The following is a 16,703-nucleotide window of genomic DNA, read 5'->3' on the forward strand; positions in this document are numbered from 1 at the left end:
GTGCTTTCTAATGGCTGATTGGTCATTCTGTGGCATATTTTCCCATAAACCAAGTAGTTTAAGCTACTACACCTTAGATATGCTTTAAGTCAACTCAACTCTATTTTTCTTCTATATCAGCATCCAAAAAAAAGGAGAAATAGTGCTTGAGCTTAACACAAAAGAAGCCTTTTCATCACTCAGAACCTATTTTTGTCAGCAGCATTGCATAACTTGCTTCTTAGCATAACATGGTTTGCTTCTGACATTTTGAAACTCAGGCAGGATGGTGAAATGATGGTTAGCACTGTTGCCTCAAAGCAAGAAGGCCCTGTGTGAACGTTGCATGTTCTCTCTGTGTAGTCAGACTCCCTCCCTCCCACAGGTTGGGTTAATTAGTGAATCCATAGGTGTGAAAGTGAGAGTGAATGGTTGTCTGTCTCTCTGTGTCAGCCCTGTGACAGGCTGGTGACCTCTCAAGGGTGTACCCCACCCTACGCTCCACGGCAGCTGGGATAGCCTCCATCCCTCCTGTGACCCTGAACTGGATAGGCAGAAGGAAGTAAATGCATGGACTTTTTGTCTCATACTTGCCAATATCGGCATATATTGCAGGTTGTAAAGCTGTGGGAATGAAGTGGAGAGACAAAAGGTGACTAAGTGGTTCATCTACCCCTTTAAAAAGTGGTTGTCTATTTGTAATGCTGATAATAAATAAGCAGTGTCTAAACAGAGACCTGTTTTCTTCATTCTTTACCCTATTTTAGGTTTTTATTTTTTCCCCTCAGCAACCAAGCATTTGTCTTCCAGTCTGGAAATAGGCATAATGAATAATTTAATCCCCGCAGGTCTGTATCATGTGAAGAGATATATTTAATACATGATGGATATTAATGTTAATAGTGCTAAGCATATTTGAATCCAATACAGTCGGTGACAATGCAATCTCCTTCTAATTTATTGCACACATGCAGCACACAAATATGTCCTGTATCTTTTTTTTCCGTGGTCTGAAATCAGCAGCATGCTCATTCAGTAATTTTCAGCATATTGGTTTGTGACAAATGGCTCACTTGGAGTCAAAAGCGGAATGGAAAGCATTTGTAAACAGCCAGTAGCATTTTTCAGCATTTATTGCTCAGACATTAATCTTCCTCCATGTTAGCGGGGATAGTCTAACTGTTAGGTATTCCATGTGGTTTTGTTTAAGTTAAAAAATTTACACACATGAATCTGAATGATGTTGGATTTGGATGATGTTCACCATGGCATACGGTCAGCTAACCGTCCACCATCGTCTGCTCTGGAAACATGTAAGAGACTAGGGTTTCTTAGGTGTCTGCAGGGTTATTGTTTACCTAGATTGTATTGTGAGATATTGTTCTAAAATATGAAAGCATTTACACAGGACTCTATGCAATCCTGTGAAAAACTAAGTACACCCCATGAATCAGTAGCTTGGACTGCCACCTTTAGCAGCAATAACTTGAAGTAATGGTTTTCTGTGTGACTTTATCACAATTTCAATTCACTCTTCTTTACAACTTTGCTTCAGTTCATCAAGGTTGGTGGGCATTTCTTTACACTGACTCTGAACCACTGAAACGCCTTGATTCTTTCATTTTTAAGCTTTTTCAGCCATTCTGTTGTAGATCTGCTGCTGTGCTTGGAATCATGGTCCTACCAATTTCAGCAAAGCTTTAGGTGTCAGAAGGCCTCACAATAATTTACAGAGGAGTTTGTGGTCGACTCAATGACTACAAGATGCCCAGGTCCTGTGGCTGCGAAATAAACCCAAATCATCACTCGTCCACCACCCTGCTGACAAGTTGGTATGAGATGTTTGTGATGATTTGCTGTTTGGTTTTCATCACATGTGGCACTATGCCAAACATCTCCACTTTGGTCTCGTCTGAGGACATTGTTTGTTGTTTGTTGAGTTTTGCTGCAAACCTCAGCCGTGCTGCCATGTTGTTTTTAGAGAGAAGAGGCTTTCTTTCTCCCAGCAGCCCTTCCAAACAAGCCATGCACAGTCCGAACTTGGGGTGAGTTGGCGGGGTTAATGAGTTATTGTGTTAACAGACATCCGAGTGCTCCGGACCAGCACACTATTAAAACGTATCCTTTTATAGATGTACTAAGTAGTATTTAGTTTTTCACAGGACTGCATATAATCCTGTAAAAACTTTGATTGGCATGTCTGCATTCTCAAACAGTACATACATAGTGTAATGTGTATTACTGGGGTAAAGCATATGAACTATTAAAAATCTAGCGCTAGTGAAAAGTTTGGATACACTCACTGATTTGTTTTTTTTTATTGTTTTAATTTAATTTTCCGTCAGTAAGAGTTAATAGAATGCTTTTCTTTCTCTTTACATAGCATAGTGGTCCTGCAGGAATTTGCTTAATAGCAAACTAAAGAGGCACAACAACAGCACTTCTGATAAATTTATCAGTCCAGTTGTATCTGCATTATTTTCCCCTAAAAGGTCCATTTTCTCAGTTTAAGCATTTTATGTTTTTTATATTCTACTGTTAATAAAATATGGCTTTATAAGATTTGCAAATTATTGCATTCCTAAAAATGTAAATGTAAAATCTGACTCTGAAGTATTTCAGCACCACAGACAGCGACTTCAGACCGCCATTTGTTTAGGCCACATGTGTCAAAGTCAAGGCCCGCGGGCCACATCCGGCCCAGCGTACATTTATATCTGGCCCGCGAGATAATTTTAAATGGATTTATTATTATTGTTATGCATGGCCCGGCAATATGAGGTGCTAATTGTAATGTTCTTATTCCTCTATGAATAAAACATCAAGAATTGCTCCTGGTGCTAGCTTCAGCTAGCTGTTTATTATTCTTTCTACCACGATCACTTTCTTCTTCTATTCTGTATATGTCATTGATTACAGAGCGCCCCCTGTGGGTAGCTTCAACAATAGCAACTATCATTACATCCCCTTTCCAAACAGGTTGGTGTTATACTAACCACAATTCCAAAGAGAACTGTTACTCTGTAACATCTGAACATTCTTGTCTAACATTCAACATGTTATAAATTGTGCAACAAGCTACATTCAGTAGTATTCTTTTTTTTTTTTTTTTTTATAACCAAAAATTGTAGCACAAGTCAAACAAAATAAATCCAAATGTATACCTTACATCTTCCAGAATGAACCAAATGAATCCCATACAGCCCTCAAGCACATTAGAACTCTTCACCTTTGACAGCTTGAACAGTCAATAACACATAACTCAGCAGGTATCAATTAAGTGTGAACAATTACTATTCTAAATGAATTATTATCCGTTGTTTACTTGTGATTTATTATTATTATTTTTTAACAATTCTTTACCACAACAGTTCACACTTGTTCTATGAGCCTCTCTGTAGGTTTCTTAGGTCTGGTAGACCTTCTCAGTATCTCAGACATTGGGGAAGGTGAAGGAGGCTCACTGTGGTGCTCAACAGGGTTAGCACCTCGTTGTTCAGTTCCAGTCTCTGTGTCCTGATGTTTAACATCCTGTGTCTTTAATAGACTTCTCCGGTTTCTTCTTAACACTTGTCCATTCTCTGTCTGAACAGCAAACGATCTGGGCCCTACTTCGCTGAGAACTGTTGCTTTTTTGTCCCAGAAATCTGGACCTGCAATCCTCACAACATCTCTTTCCTGAAGCGGTTCCAGACGCCTTGCAGTTTTGTCATAGTTCCCTTTCTGTCTGTGCTTGAGTTTCATTCTTTTGTCGGTCAGCTTGTTGTCATGTGCATTGTCATTTTCCTTGGAAATGTGTGGAAGTGTGGTGCGGAGCTTGCGATGCATGAGTAGCTCAGCAGGTGATGCCCCACACTCCAGGGATGAAGCTCTGTAGCTTAGCAGAGCCAGGTAAGGGTCGGTCTTACTGTCTCTTGCTTTTTTGAACAATCTCTTTACTATTTGGACTCCTTTTTCTGCCTGTCCATTCGCTTGGGGATACAAGGGACTAGAGGTGACATGTTGAAATCCATATTGTTTTGCAAAGTCACTAAATTCTCTACAGTCATATTGTGGACCATTGTCACTGATGACACACTGTGGAATTCCATGTCTGGCAAAAAAGCCCTTCATGTGTGTGATGACTGACTGTGCTGATGTACTGGAAAGCTGTGCCACTTCTGGATAATTAGAATAGTAGTCAATCACCAAAACATAGTCCTTGCCATCCAGATGAAATAAATCCGTGCCTACCTTTTGCCATGGTGCAGTGGGTAGGTCTGCTGCCAGCATTGGCTCTTTTGTTTGTTTGTAGTGATGTTTGAGACATGTTTCACATTTCTGTATCATCTCTTCAATATCCCTGTTGATGCCTGGCCAGTAAACTGCTTCTCTCGCTCTCCTTTTACATTTCTCCACTCCAAGATGTCCTTCATGGATACGCTGAAGCATGTCTTTCCGCATGGATTGAGGGATGACAATCTGGTTTTGTCTCAGCACCAGCCCATTAGCCATGCATAAATCAGCTCGCACAGAGTAGAACCCTGGACAGACTCCTTTTGACCACCCATTCTGTATAAGGTGGGATACTTTCTGCAGCACTGGATCTTTTGTCGTCTCCTGTACAATTTGCTGCAACATGACATCTGATGCTGGGAGTGAAGCACTTACCATGTTTACATGTGTTTCAGCCTCCTCGGCTGTAGTGCTGACTAACCTGTCACCACTTGGTGCTGGCGCTCGGGATAAAGCATCCGCGAGTACGATATATTTCCCAGGCGTGTAGATCAGCTCAAAATCATAGCGCTGCAACACCATCATCATGCGCTGAATTCTGGGTGACATGTCGTTGAGGTTCTTTTTTCTGATCGAGATGAGAGGTTTGTGATCAGTCTCTGCTGTAAAGGTTGGTAATCCATATACATAGCTGTGAAATTTTCCACACCCAAACACTAAGCCCAAAGTCTCTTTTTCAATTTGAGCATAGCGTTGTTCAGTTTCTGTCATAGATCTGGACGCATATGCTACAGGTTGCCACTTGTCTTTGTTCCTTTGGAGCAGAACTGCTCCCAAGCCATCTTTTGAGGCATCTGTTGAAATTTTTGTTGGCTTTGATGGATCAAAGAATGTCAAGACCGGCTCTGTAGTTACAGTTTCCTTCAATTTTTTCCACTCTTTCTCATGCCGGGCCGTCCACTCGGACACTGTGTTGTGCTGTAGCAGCTCCCTTAGGCATGCTGTCTTGGAGGTAAGATTAGGAATGAACTTACCCAGAAAGTTGATCATCCCCATTGCTCGCAAGACACCTTTTTTGTCAGTGGGTGCTGGCATATCCAATATGGCTTGTACCTTTGACTGATCAGGTTCCACCCCTTCACTTGTAACCTTATCTCCCAGGAAGGTCATCTCTGAAACACCAAAGAGGCACTTGTCTCTATTCAGTTTAAGTCCATTCTTGTTAACTCTCCACAAAAGTTTCTCCAGCCTTTCATCATGTTGTTGCCTTGTATTTCCCCAGACTATGAGGTCATCTATGTAGACTCTGGTGCCTTCCAGCCCTTCGATCAGGGACTCCATTGCCCTGTGGAAGATCTCTGGTGCTGATTTAATTCCAAATGGGAGCCTCAGGAAACAGTAACGCCCAAATGGCGTGTTAAAGGTAGTGTACCTGCTGCTTTCTGGGTCTAGCCTCAGCTGCCAAAATCCATGTGATGCATCCAGTTTGCTAAAAAACTTAGCTCCTGCCATTTCACTCATTATTTCCTCTCTCTTAGGGATCTGATAATGCTCTCTTTTAATATTTTCATTTAGATCTTTGGGATCAAGGCAGACTCTTAAGGCACCTGTATTCTTTTTCTTGACACAAGTGATAGAGTTCACCCAGTCTGTGGGCTCTTCCACTCGTTCAATGACACCCATTTGAGTCATTCTTTCAAGCTCTTTTTTCAAACTTGTCCGTAATGGAGCAGGCACTCTCCTTGGGGCATGCACCACAGGCACGGCATCATCCTTGAGCTGGATTTTGTAGGTGTAAGGCAATGTTCCATGTCCTTTGAAGACTGAAGGAAATTTACTGATAATGTCTGAACTTCCTTCATGCCCTTGGTGTTCCAGTCTTTTGTCTTGTTTGGCTTCTTTCATGGCGTCAGTATTAATCTGATAGATCCTCTTTACTAGTCCCAAGTCCTCAGATGTTTTATCTCCTAAAAGTGACTCGTGTCCATCAGGCACGATGGTGAACAAAATGTTATGCTGTTTGCCTTTTGCTGTCACTTTAAGTCTGCATCCACCTTTTGTTTGTATTGGCTGGTTATTGTAGGCCCTCAGCGGCGTGACTTTCTCTGTAAATCTTCTAGGCTTCTCAGTCAGTGCCTTGAAATCCTTCTCGTTGATCAAGTTAGCTTTGGCCCCTGTGTCAATTTTAAATGTTACCAATGTCCCATTGACTAACAGTGGAGCAGTCCATTTATCATCTGTGACTGAACTAACACTTTGGCCAGTGTTATGTCTTGAAGACTGTGCATTGACATCTTCTTCATGTGACACCATCTTAATGAAAAATGTTTCACTTAGATCATCACTGTCATCTGTGTCTTCCTGCACAGTGTGTACTTTTTGTCCCTTGTTTTTGGAGAGACACATTTTTGCATAATGGTTTTGTCCTTTACATTTTGCACATCTTTTTCCATATGCGGGACATTGTTTTGGTCTGTGTTTCTCTCCACATCTCTTGCAAGTGAACATTTCATTGTCACACGTTCTGTTTTTGTTGTCGTTGTTTTTGAATTTACTCCATGGCTTTCTTTTAATCGACACTGCATTCACTGCCTCATTTTCCTGTTGCGCTGCTCCTTGAACAGGCTCTCTAAACGTCAGTACATGTTGTCGTGCTAGCTCACTGGCTTGACTTATCTTTATAGCACTTTCCAGCGTTAGTTCTGTTTCTCTCAACAGTTTCTCTCGGAGCTTCTTCTCATTAGTTCCAAACACTATTTGATCTCGTATCATAGAGTCTCTGAGATCACCAAAATTGCAGGACTGAGCTTTGATCTTGAGGTCTGTGAGAAAAGTATCAAATGACTCACCCTGATGCTGTAAGCGTGAGCGAAAGACGTATCTCTCGTATGTTTCATTTTTCTTTGACAGACAGTGCTCGTCAAATTTCTTCATGACTTCATCAAAGTTATCTTTGTCCTCGGGCTGAGCAAACACAAAAGTGTTGAAGACCTCTATTGCTTCTGTGCCGGCGATGGTGAGCAGCATGGCTATTTTCCTTTCATCTGCCCGTCGATCCACTCCAACAGCTGCAATATACAGTTTGAACTGCTGTTTGAAAGTCCTCCAACTTGCATCCACGTTTCCAGTCAGTTTCAACGGACTTGGCGGTTTTATTGCATCCATCTTGTTGCGTTGCTTCTTTTTCTTAACCCGACTCCTGGTACCATGTAGAGGAATAAGAACATTACACTAATAACACACAAACTACAGATCCCATAATGCAGCGCTGCAGCCTCCTTGTCGAACGCTCAGCTACCTGGGAACATTCCGGCCTCAATCAAGTCAAACTTCTGTTAGCTAGCCCTCACAATGGTGACGAGAAAAGTTGATTCTGAAAACCGGCGGCGGGAGACTGAATATATGTTTACAAACATTGCTGGTAAACCCATTTCTTATTTGTGGAGCTAATGTGGCTGTAATTAAGGGATTTAATTTAAGAGGCACTACCAGACAAAACATAAACTGAAAAACAGAAATGCAGAAACTACAGAAGGTAGAAGAGCTAAAGAAGAATCTGACGTTTCAGCAGATGTTTTTCACCAGAGCAAAATCACAAAGTGAAGCTGTTGTGAAAGCAAGTTTTAATGTAGCAGAGGAGACAGTCAACTCAGCCCGGTACCACTCTGATGAGCTGCATGATGAAGCTGTGCGACGTCTTGTGTCCAGACAAACGCAGATTTTGGCAAATGTGAGCCTGAGCAGAAATACGATTGCTGATCGGGTTTGTGAGATGGCCACTGATTTAAGAACACAGTTGTGTGAAAGAAGCAAAAACTTTATTGCATACTCTCTTGCTGTGGATGAAAGTACAGACATGATGGACATTGCACAGCTGACCATCTTCATCCGTGGAGTGTAAATATTGGAAATTAAATCGATGCACGGGACAACGACAGGAAAAGACATTTTTTAAAACGTATTTCAAAGTGTAACCGACATGAAACTGCCCTGGGACAACAGATGGAGCGCTGGTGTTGTGCAGGATGTAGGATCTAGTAAAGATGCAGGAGAACTGTACTGGTGAGTTAACAGCAGATCATACACCAGGAAACGCTGTGTGGTAAAGTCCTAAAAATGGAGCATGTAATGATCACCGTAACGCAAACTGTAAATTTTATCTGAGCTAAAAGTTTAAATCACCGTCAATTTCAGTCTTTTATGTGGGAAATCGATTCAGAGTTATCATACAGAGGTCTGTTGGCTGAGTTGGGGAAAAGTTCCCAATAGAGTTTTTGAGCTCAGCGAGGAAACCTGTCAGTTCATGAACATGGCATTTATGATGCGGTGAAGGCGTTTCAAGTGAAGCTGTCACAAATGCACCAGTGCAACCTGCCTCACTTTCCCTGTTGCCAAGTAATGTTGAACAAAGTCAGGGCACTTTGCTCGTCTACATGCGGCTCCAACCTTGTGTGTGCTGTCATTTATTTTTTCTGGGGTTTTGGCAGCATGTTCATATTTCTAACTTGCATAATTTTGACAGGATATATTTTTAGGGAAGGCAAAATATTTAAAGTTAAAGTTTTATTTTTTTCTGGAATAATATTCCTAATATTTATGTTTAAAAAAAACATTGTTTTAGTGTGTTCAAAAAATGTTTATCTTGTTTGGACCTAAAGTGTGGCTTGAATTTTGGCCCCCCGTGAAACTGAGTTTGATACCCCTGGTTTAGGCGGACGTGTTGGCTATGGTTTGATTATCATTGGGGAAAAGCAGTGCACATTTTCAGAGCTACATTGGCTGTGTACAGAAATTGACAGTATCTTTTTTCCCGTTTACCTCACAGTTGAGTGAAATGGATATATGAAATTGTAAAATTCTAATCCTGATCTAATCCCTTCATGCTAGGCTTGGTTTGCTCCAGACTATCTCAAAAACAGGGGTGGACAGTGTCCCATTTACAGTGTCCAACATTCTAACACAGACTGCAATTATAACCACGGTGCTGCACAAAGAATGTTCTGGCATTCACACCCTTGTTTTTTGTAGAAAAAAACCCCTAATACAGTAGTAGATGATTTTGCAGACATCTGCAGCTGTGTAGTCTTTTTCTGTTTGAGAATCAAAATGAAAGTGAGAGGAGCTTTGCCTTGGTGACACGCTGTAAAGGGGCTTTTTTATGCTTTATCACAATGGGCTCGTATAGAAAGTGGATTATTGCACCTGGGTGCTTGTAATGTCATACTGTCCTCCAGGACCACCAGTACTCAGGAATCCTATAATACCAGCAGCTAAGACCCTAGTGGGACGCTGACAAATCCACAGGCTTACACTGCTGCCTTTGAAGGGATAGAAATCACGACGTCACTGCTGGAGCAAGATTGTCGGTGGGAGCCACTGTACAGGGCTCCAGTAATGCATTTATCCTGGAGCTCACCTGGATTATTACTGCACGCTGCTACTTCTTAAAAGTTACACATTAGTTTTGATACTGTGAAAGCTAACTCTGTCTGACACTTGATGCAGGTGAAGAAAAAGCCTGACGACTTAGGTCTTTTTCCCTTTATGTGTTGGAACTTGATAGACATGTCACTTTGTAAGGTTTTGACCTTCATACTCTAGAATTCTTGAACTTTTCTCAGTGCACAGAATACTTTGTTCTTACACCTTCAAGCTGAAATAACGAAATGTAACTTTGTGTCTGCTGAATGACAACATGGTTGGAGTCCATTTGTCAGTTCTGCTTGGGATGATATCTGCGTTGTAGCCATAAGACAAGAGTTTTTTAAGTACCAAGGAGAGGTGTTTCAGTGCTTCCTTTATTGCCTCTTTTAGCAGACAGTACACTGGACCATCCTTTATGAAAGGTATCCCACAATTTAAAGCCACATATCTGGCTTCTCTTGGAAATGACTGAAAAGTGATGCAAACCATTCTGTGCATTACCGCTGTGTTTTCCAGCCTGTGCCATGACTTGGGAGGTTACTGTCATCTGTTTGTATGAAGTTGTCTGCTTTTGTGAAATGACTTGTAACATGAGTTATGTTTAACTCATTTAAAATGATCAAAATGAATCAATTTTGGATCAGTTTTATTTCAGGGATTTTGACAGCATCAAAAAAATGCACACTGGATCATCTGGAATCTTTTCCCAAGGCCCTTTTGATTTCCCCTTCACATCTTTCCTTGATGGAGATGGGCTGGTTCTTATATAGTGTGTGCTTTCAATATAACATTCACACCCTGATGGATGCATCAGAGAACAACTTGGGGTTCAGAATCTTGCCCAAGGATAGTTTGGCATGCAGACTGGAGCAGCCAGAAATCAGCCTTCCAATAAGTAAATGACCTACTCTACCTCCTGAGCTACAGCCGTGTCAACGGAGATTGAAGAAAAGTGATTAGGAAAAGATGTGGGGGGCGATCGACCCAATCAATGCCACCTTAGGCATACGTGTTCAAGATGTCAGGAACAAGAGTACACAAGTGGAAACACATTTTTAACACATTCCTGTCATTTGTGATATTAAATGCCACTGCAATGTCAGGTGGTGTTAAGAAGTTGTAGTCTTCAATTAATTCTCATCCAAATAGAGCCGTAGATGCTAAAACACACTGCTGAGGCAAAATTACAAATAAAACCTCTTTTAAAAAGCAGTAACAGGATGGCAGAGTAGTGAGTCACAAGTCTGTCTACCAGTGGTAGTTTGTGTCGCATTTTGGGAACAAAATTAATTATTGTTTAGTTCAGTTCTGGTTTTAAGAACGGAGAGCACTGCCCGCTCACGCTATGGCTGCTTGTCTAGTACAAGTTGGGCAAGCTGTAAACCATTCCCTACCTTCTCCTCTATCAGACTCTGAATGCGACCAAATCAAAGCTGCGTTCCAAAACACTTCAAATTAACAGTGACTCTGAATTTAAGTGTTTTCTGAGGCTGTAAATGAAGTTAATAATTAATAACGTCTACTCTTTTGTAATTCTGCTAGCTTCTAGAGAGAAAACACTTGTGTGGCTTAACTTTTCAGATTGTCCATGTGGTAAATATCGTCTGTGGTTTAGGCACCCGACAGATGTATGTGTTGTCCTGAGAAGGAGAACTGGATTGGAAAGTTTCACACATTTCTGTGAGAGCAGGTTGGTTTCTGCTGGTATCTCTCTCTGTGTGCATTGGTGTTTCACTCCAGTGTACCTGAACGGACGCTTGGAACGTTATAGCTTAGAGAAGGAACTTCTTGGCAAGCCAGACGACAGCCTTTGTTTATTAGAAACTTTCAAAGAGTTTCAAATTCCCCCAACAGACTGTAGTATGAATTATTACTTTGCTATATTCAGCACTGTGGAGCCATACTGCTGGTATTCACTTGTATTTTTATTTTTCATTTTACAGCTCTATCAGTTCTGCATTAGGATTTAGAGTCGTTTGCCAGGAAGGACTCTTTCTGCAACAGGCGAGAAAATTAGATAGTGGAGAAGGATTTCTTTTTTGACAGTATATCCACTCATTTGCAGGTAAAGCCACACTCCCTCGCCTTTTTTCTTCATTCATTGTCTCCCAAATTTCCCAGAATGTCTCTCTACTTTCCACTTCCCCTCCACAACCACTTAATCTATTTCTCTCTCTATCAGCAGAGCTCTCTGTTCTCTTTCCCTCTAATTTTTGTCAGGAGCTCCACTTGCAACTACTTTTCAATTCAGTGCACACACCCCTTTTGCCCCCTTTACAAATGAATGAGCAGGCCGGAAAAGAGGCAAACAAACGGACAAATAAATACAAGGGAAATGATATAACAAGATGTAATTCATCAACACACAATCAAGAATGGGGGAAAGCAGGCAAAGTCAAACCCAAAGTCAATCTCCAAAAGCTATAAGAAAGCATAAGCTGTAGAGAAAGGGAAGAATTGGACAAAGGGACATTCCCCAGGCACATTTGCATGAATTATGGGACTAAAATTGAGAACGCAACAATTGTTAGTCTCTATTAGATGCTCTGTCTCTTCTCTCATCATCTTGGGGCAACATGCCGCATAATCACGCACTTCAAGGACAGCAGAGTGTCTTTAGTGAGGCTGGCCGCACTGAGAGAGCATCACCTACTGTGGGTCTGCTTACCCGTGGGTGCTGGCATTAATCTCGATCACTTCTTTCAGCACAAAGACCTTCCCAATGAACTCCAAGCCCACTGGTTTACCGCCCAAACCCCAAATTCCTGCCAGCCCGGCTTCCCGGGGGCTCCATGCCCTTACTTCCCAGCCTGGAGCCTCGGCACTTGGCTGGAGTATCGCATACTCATGGGTGAGGAAGCCAATTGTTGTTGTTGGTGGTGAGGCATGTAATGCTGTTATCACGGCCTCTTAACTTCCTTCAGAGTCCCAAGCTTGCTCTCTAGGCGTGACTTTCAGACAACTTTGAACCACAGCAAAGGAGGGGATGTCTTTGACAGTGGTGGGGATGTTGATGGAATGAAGATGCCATCACAGAGGTGTTGGAATTGCTAGTCATTGCTTTGTGTTTTTATTAGGTGGTGGTCACGCAAGGCCCTCAGTCAGACAAGGCGTGAGGACAGACGGGTGATATTATATTAGCGCTCGAGGCGACTGTTATTCTGCAGCCCTCTCCTGCATCTTTAGGACTCTGTCTCCTGTCCTTCGGGATGCTTTCAGCATCAATTGTGTTCTTTCTTCATATAAAAAATATTATCTGGTGTTTGTATATATTAAGCTTTTTGCAAGCAGCTGTGAGATCTTACATTTCATTGAATTAAAGCACGCTTATGGTCATATAATTATATTTGTGGTCTCCAATAGAGTAGCTGTGTGATTTACAGCTTCAACTAATCTTTGTCTTACACTGACTGCTCAATGCATCATTTGTGTGAAACAAGCTGTTAGGATCATCCTCCAATCCTCGGATTGCATATTTCTTTATTTCTTAGAGTGCCTCTATTATGAATGTGATTGGACCATGTGAGCAGCAGTCATGCATCACCATTGTGGTCCAAACAACACCTTTTTTGTAATACAGAGCCGCACAGTGTGCTTGTGCTTGTTGACCTGCTCATCCCCTTTTTGTGTGCATGTGTGCGTCTATTTAGAGTGTGTAGAAAACTGATATTTTCCACCAATAATCTGTATTCATTTATTATTTTGCTGGATGATCACAACTTCAAAACCTCTTTTTCTTCATTAAAAACATCCATGTCCTCTAGTAATACATGGTAACACAAAAAAGACACATGGAAAGACTGTGTTATCGTCTGCATGTGGCCATGAATCTTAAGATTTATTCTAGAAATTAGCTGCGCAGCATGGTCACAGAATTAAACACAAGCATCCATACGGTACGCATTCTGTGCCTTGGTAGTAAATGGTCTAAGAGTCTAGTGCATGGGGTGTAAAAGATGATGAATGTACACTTGTAGCCTAAAGTCATACAAAAGACAAAAGTACAAAGCACGAAAGGGCAAAGGAAAAAAGATCACATAAAAACTGCCTCGTCACCACCACCACCAACATGAGCACCAGCAGCATCCCCTGCACCATCTGTGTAAGTAATTATTAAAGCACAGCTGGGCTGCTATCACTGAGCAAACATGGCAGAGGCGAGGAAGTTGGTCCAGGTGTGGCAGCCAGGGACACCTGAACCAAACAACACTCGGATGTGCGTTCACTCGAGCTCCAAGGATTCAGCTCTCGTTAATGTTCATGGCTGTGTGTCTTTGCGAGTACTAGCAGTGTGGTGTGGTGCTATTATTGGGGAGAGTCCAGAAATGTTTCCTGTGCAAATGTTTTCTTACAATTCAAACAGAGGAATAATTCATAAATGAGCACCAGGCTGTAGACCAAGCCCAAACAAACACAGAGGAGAGTGTGAGTAGGGTTGTATTAATACCCACTTGTAATGCATTGCAATCCAGGTTCTACATTTTTGAAACGGCAATGTTTGTGTGTTTTGTTGGAGCGAACCGTAATGGAATTTGTTCTCGGCCAGACCTGCCATCCAGCTACTTTTTGTTGGATATCATTGTGGTGCAGAGCCGAATGCAGGAGAGAGCATTATGAATGCAGGAGAGAATTTTAAAAGAGGTGGCAGAAGGTATTGGCAGGCTGGTGTGGGATGGATTCAACAAAAGACGTATAAACATCAAAGCAGTGTTCATACAAAGAAACACTTTTGTATACTTGGAAAAAAGTCTCAAATGATGAAGAAGACTAAAAAAACTTGCAGGATTTTGGCTTTTAATTGAAGAAAAACACATTTTACTAAGTGAAATGGCTACAGTGCAGTTTATATGCCATTTTCATGAAAAATACTTTTTTTATATAGCTACTCAAAATAATCCATATTAGATCTACTTTACATGACATTGGACAATTTGAGTATATAATAAGAAAAGTAAAATTAGTTTAAGTCAGTTGAAATGTAAACGTTTTGGCAAAGGGGTCATTGTGATTTAACTCTTTCTTTTTAATATCTGTGCTGTGGGCATTTGAATTGTTCATTGAATATAAACAAGCGAGCAGGGCCACCAATAAAATCCACAAGATGACCTTTACAGAGCAGCTGTGTGCAGAGAAACCCAGTAAATCATAAATGACAAAGCCCATCCCCTCCACATTGAGTCTCTGTGGCTTTCTTCTTCTCTGGTATGCAAGAACGCAGAGCTGTGACGATTTTGCCCCAGTGGTGTCGAGCAGAAATTTAGGGTCAGACCAACAATTTTCTTGCTTCCTCTGCAGTATATATTCTGTCCTCTTCTGATTCATCAAGAGCAAATCAATGCATTACTTGTAATACATAAACAAGAGAAATCTGAATTAACAATTTTGCTTATGGTACTATTGGGTGCTGTGGTACTGGTTGTCAGAGAAGTAGAGATGGACCGATCCGATATTATGTATCAGTATCGGTCCGATATTGACGTAAATTACTGGATCGGATATCGGAGAGAAATAAAAAATGTAATCCGATCCATTAAATATCAAAAAAGCACCTCACAAAACTTGCTACACTCGGCTCATGACCGTAGCACGTCGCAGCAGTGAGCGTCACGTGATAGAGCGGCTGTATTTGGAGCCTCGCTACCAAACCGCCATTTCATCTCCGAGGAAGTGATCCCAGAGAGAAGTAAAGCAAATGTGTACGTTCATCTCTGAATGTTTGTAAAGCATTCCCACGTTAAGCTTAACAACCGATATATGGAGCGACTGCCTCTCTCTCTCCCTCCCTCTCCTGCTGCTACTTTAATCATGAAACTGATCAATGATCAGCTGATCGGCTTTTCTCTCTTGTTTGTTTTTGGCCCACTTTGCACCAGAAAGAGGAAACCAGCGGCTGAACAACAGCAGCACATTTAAGCTTGATAAGATGTTGTTAGAATTTATTTACTTTCTTCACCAGGATCTTTTTCTACGTAGCTGACGCTGGTAACTGTGCAGGGGCGGATCTAGCAAAGTTTAGCCAGGGGGGCCGAGAGGGCATTAACAGGGAAAAGGGGGCACATATAATTTAAAATGTCGAGCTTTTAATAAATAATTATCCGAATCTTACACCCAAAGTTTTAATCTGATGTAAAATGTATAGAAGTCCATTACTGTATATAGTAACTGTTAAGTCTAATATACCCTAGTAAGCTATAGTACTTTTTCCTTTGGGAAGGTACCATCTGTGCAGTCTGCAGTTCTGTAGAAGAAAGATGTTGAATCTATTTAATTATTCTTGAAAAATAATTTATTTCTGTGCATTTTTTTCCCACACACTGCATCAAATTAAAGTTGATTATGTCGATTAAGCATCATGAGGTGGGGTGTGGTTCCCTATTTTTTTTTTTTTTTTTTTTTTTTGCTGGGAGTTTTAGAGCCCTATTAGTTAGGTTGCTCACTCTTTAAAATACCAGAATAGGGAGGATGGTGTAGGTTAAGTTTATTAGATTGATCGGAGAGATTGATATTGCTGAACTATGAAATATTTTGGGTGCAGTGTATTTTTTGCATAGAATAGCTTTAGTGTTTGTTTTTTTTAACTTGAGTATGAACTTATACAAAAAGCAGTAAGATATTAAAAAAACAGTTTTATTGATTAAAAAACACACTATATCGGATCCATATTGTTATCGGCAGATATTTATGATATCGGTATCGGACATAAAAAAGTGGTATTGTGCCATCTCTACAGAGAAGTAACAATAGCTTGGGTTATGTGGCCCCATCTCTGTGGTCCTGGCCTCTGTAATTTTGAAAGACTATCTGGGCAGCTTACCTCAGAGTAGGGGAAAGATTGTAGGCAGGGAGATGAAAGGATGGAAACTGGGAGACATGTCAGATGTGATGTTGCTGTAACAACTGTGGAGCCACTACTGGCCTCATTATCGCACAAATTTGGTCATCCATCAAGCCTGATGACATTGATAAAGCCCCCCAGGGCAGACATTTTGACTTGTCAAGCAAAGGTGGAACTAATAACAGTGATGGCTGAATTCCATTTGACTATTTAAGATCAGGTGTCCTGTTATTACGCAAGCAGGCAATTA

This window comes from Diplotaxodon limnothrissa, linkage group LG10 (genome assembly GCF_057381915.1).
Source record: "Diplotaxodon limnothrissa isolate DT_005_m linkage group LG10, D_limnothrissa_male_GT1.1, whole genome shotgun sequence".
In the NCBI taxonomy this organism is placed as follows: domain Eukaryota; kingdom Metazoa; phylum Chordata; class Actinopteri; order Cichliformes; family Cichlidae; genus Diplotaxodon; species Diplotaxodon limnothrissa.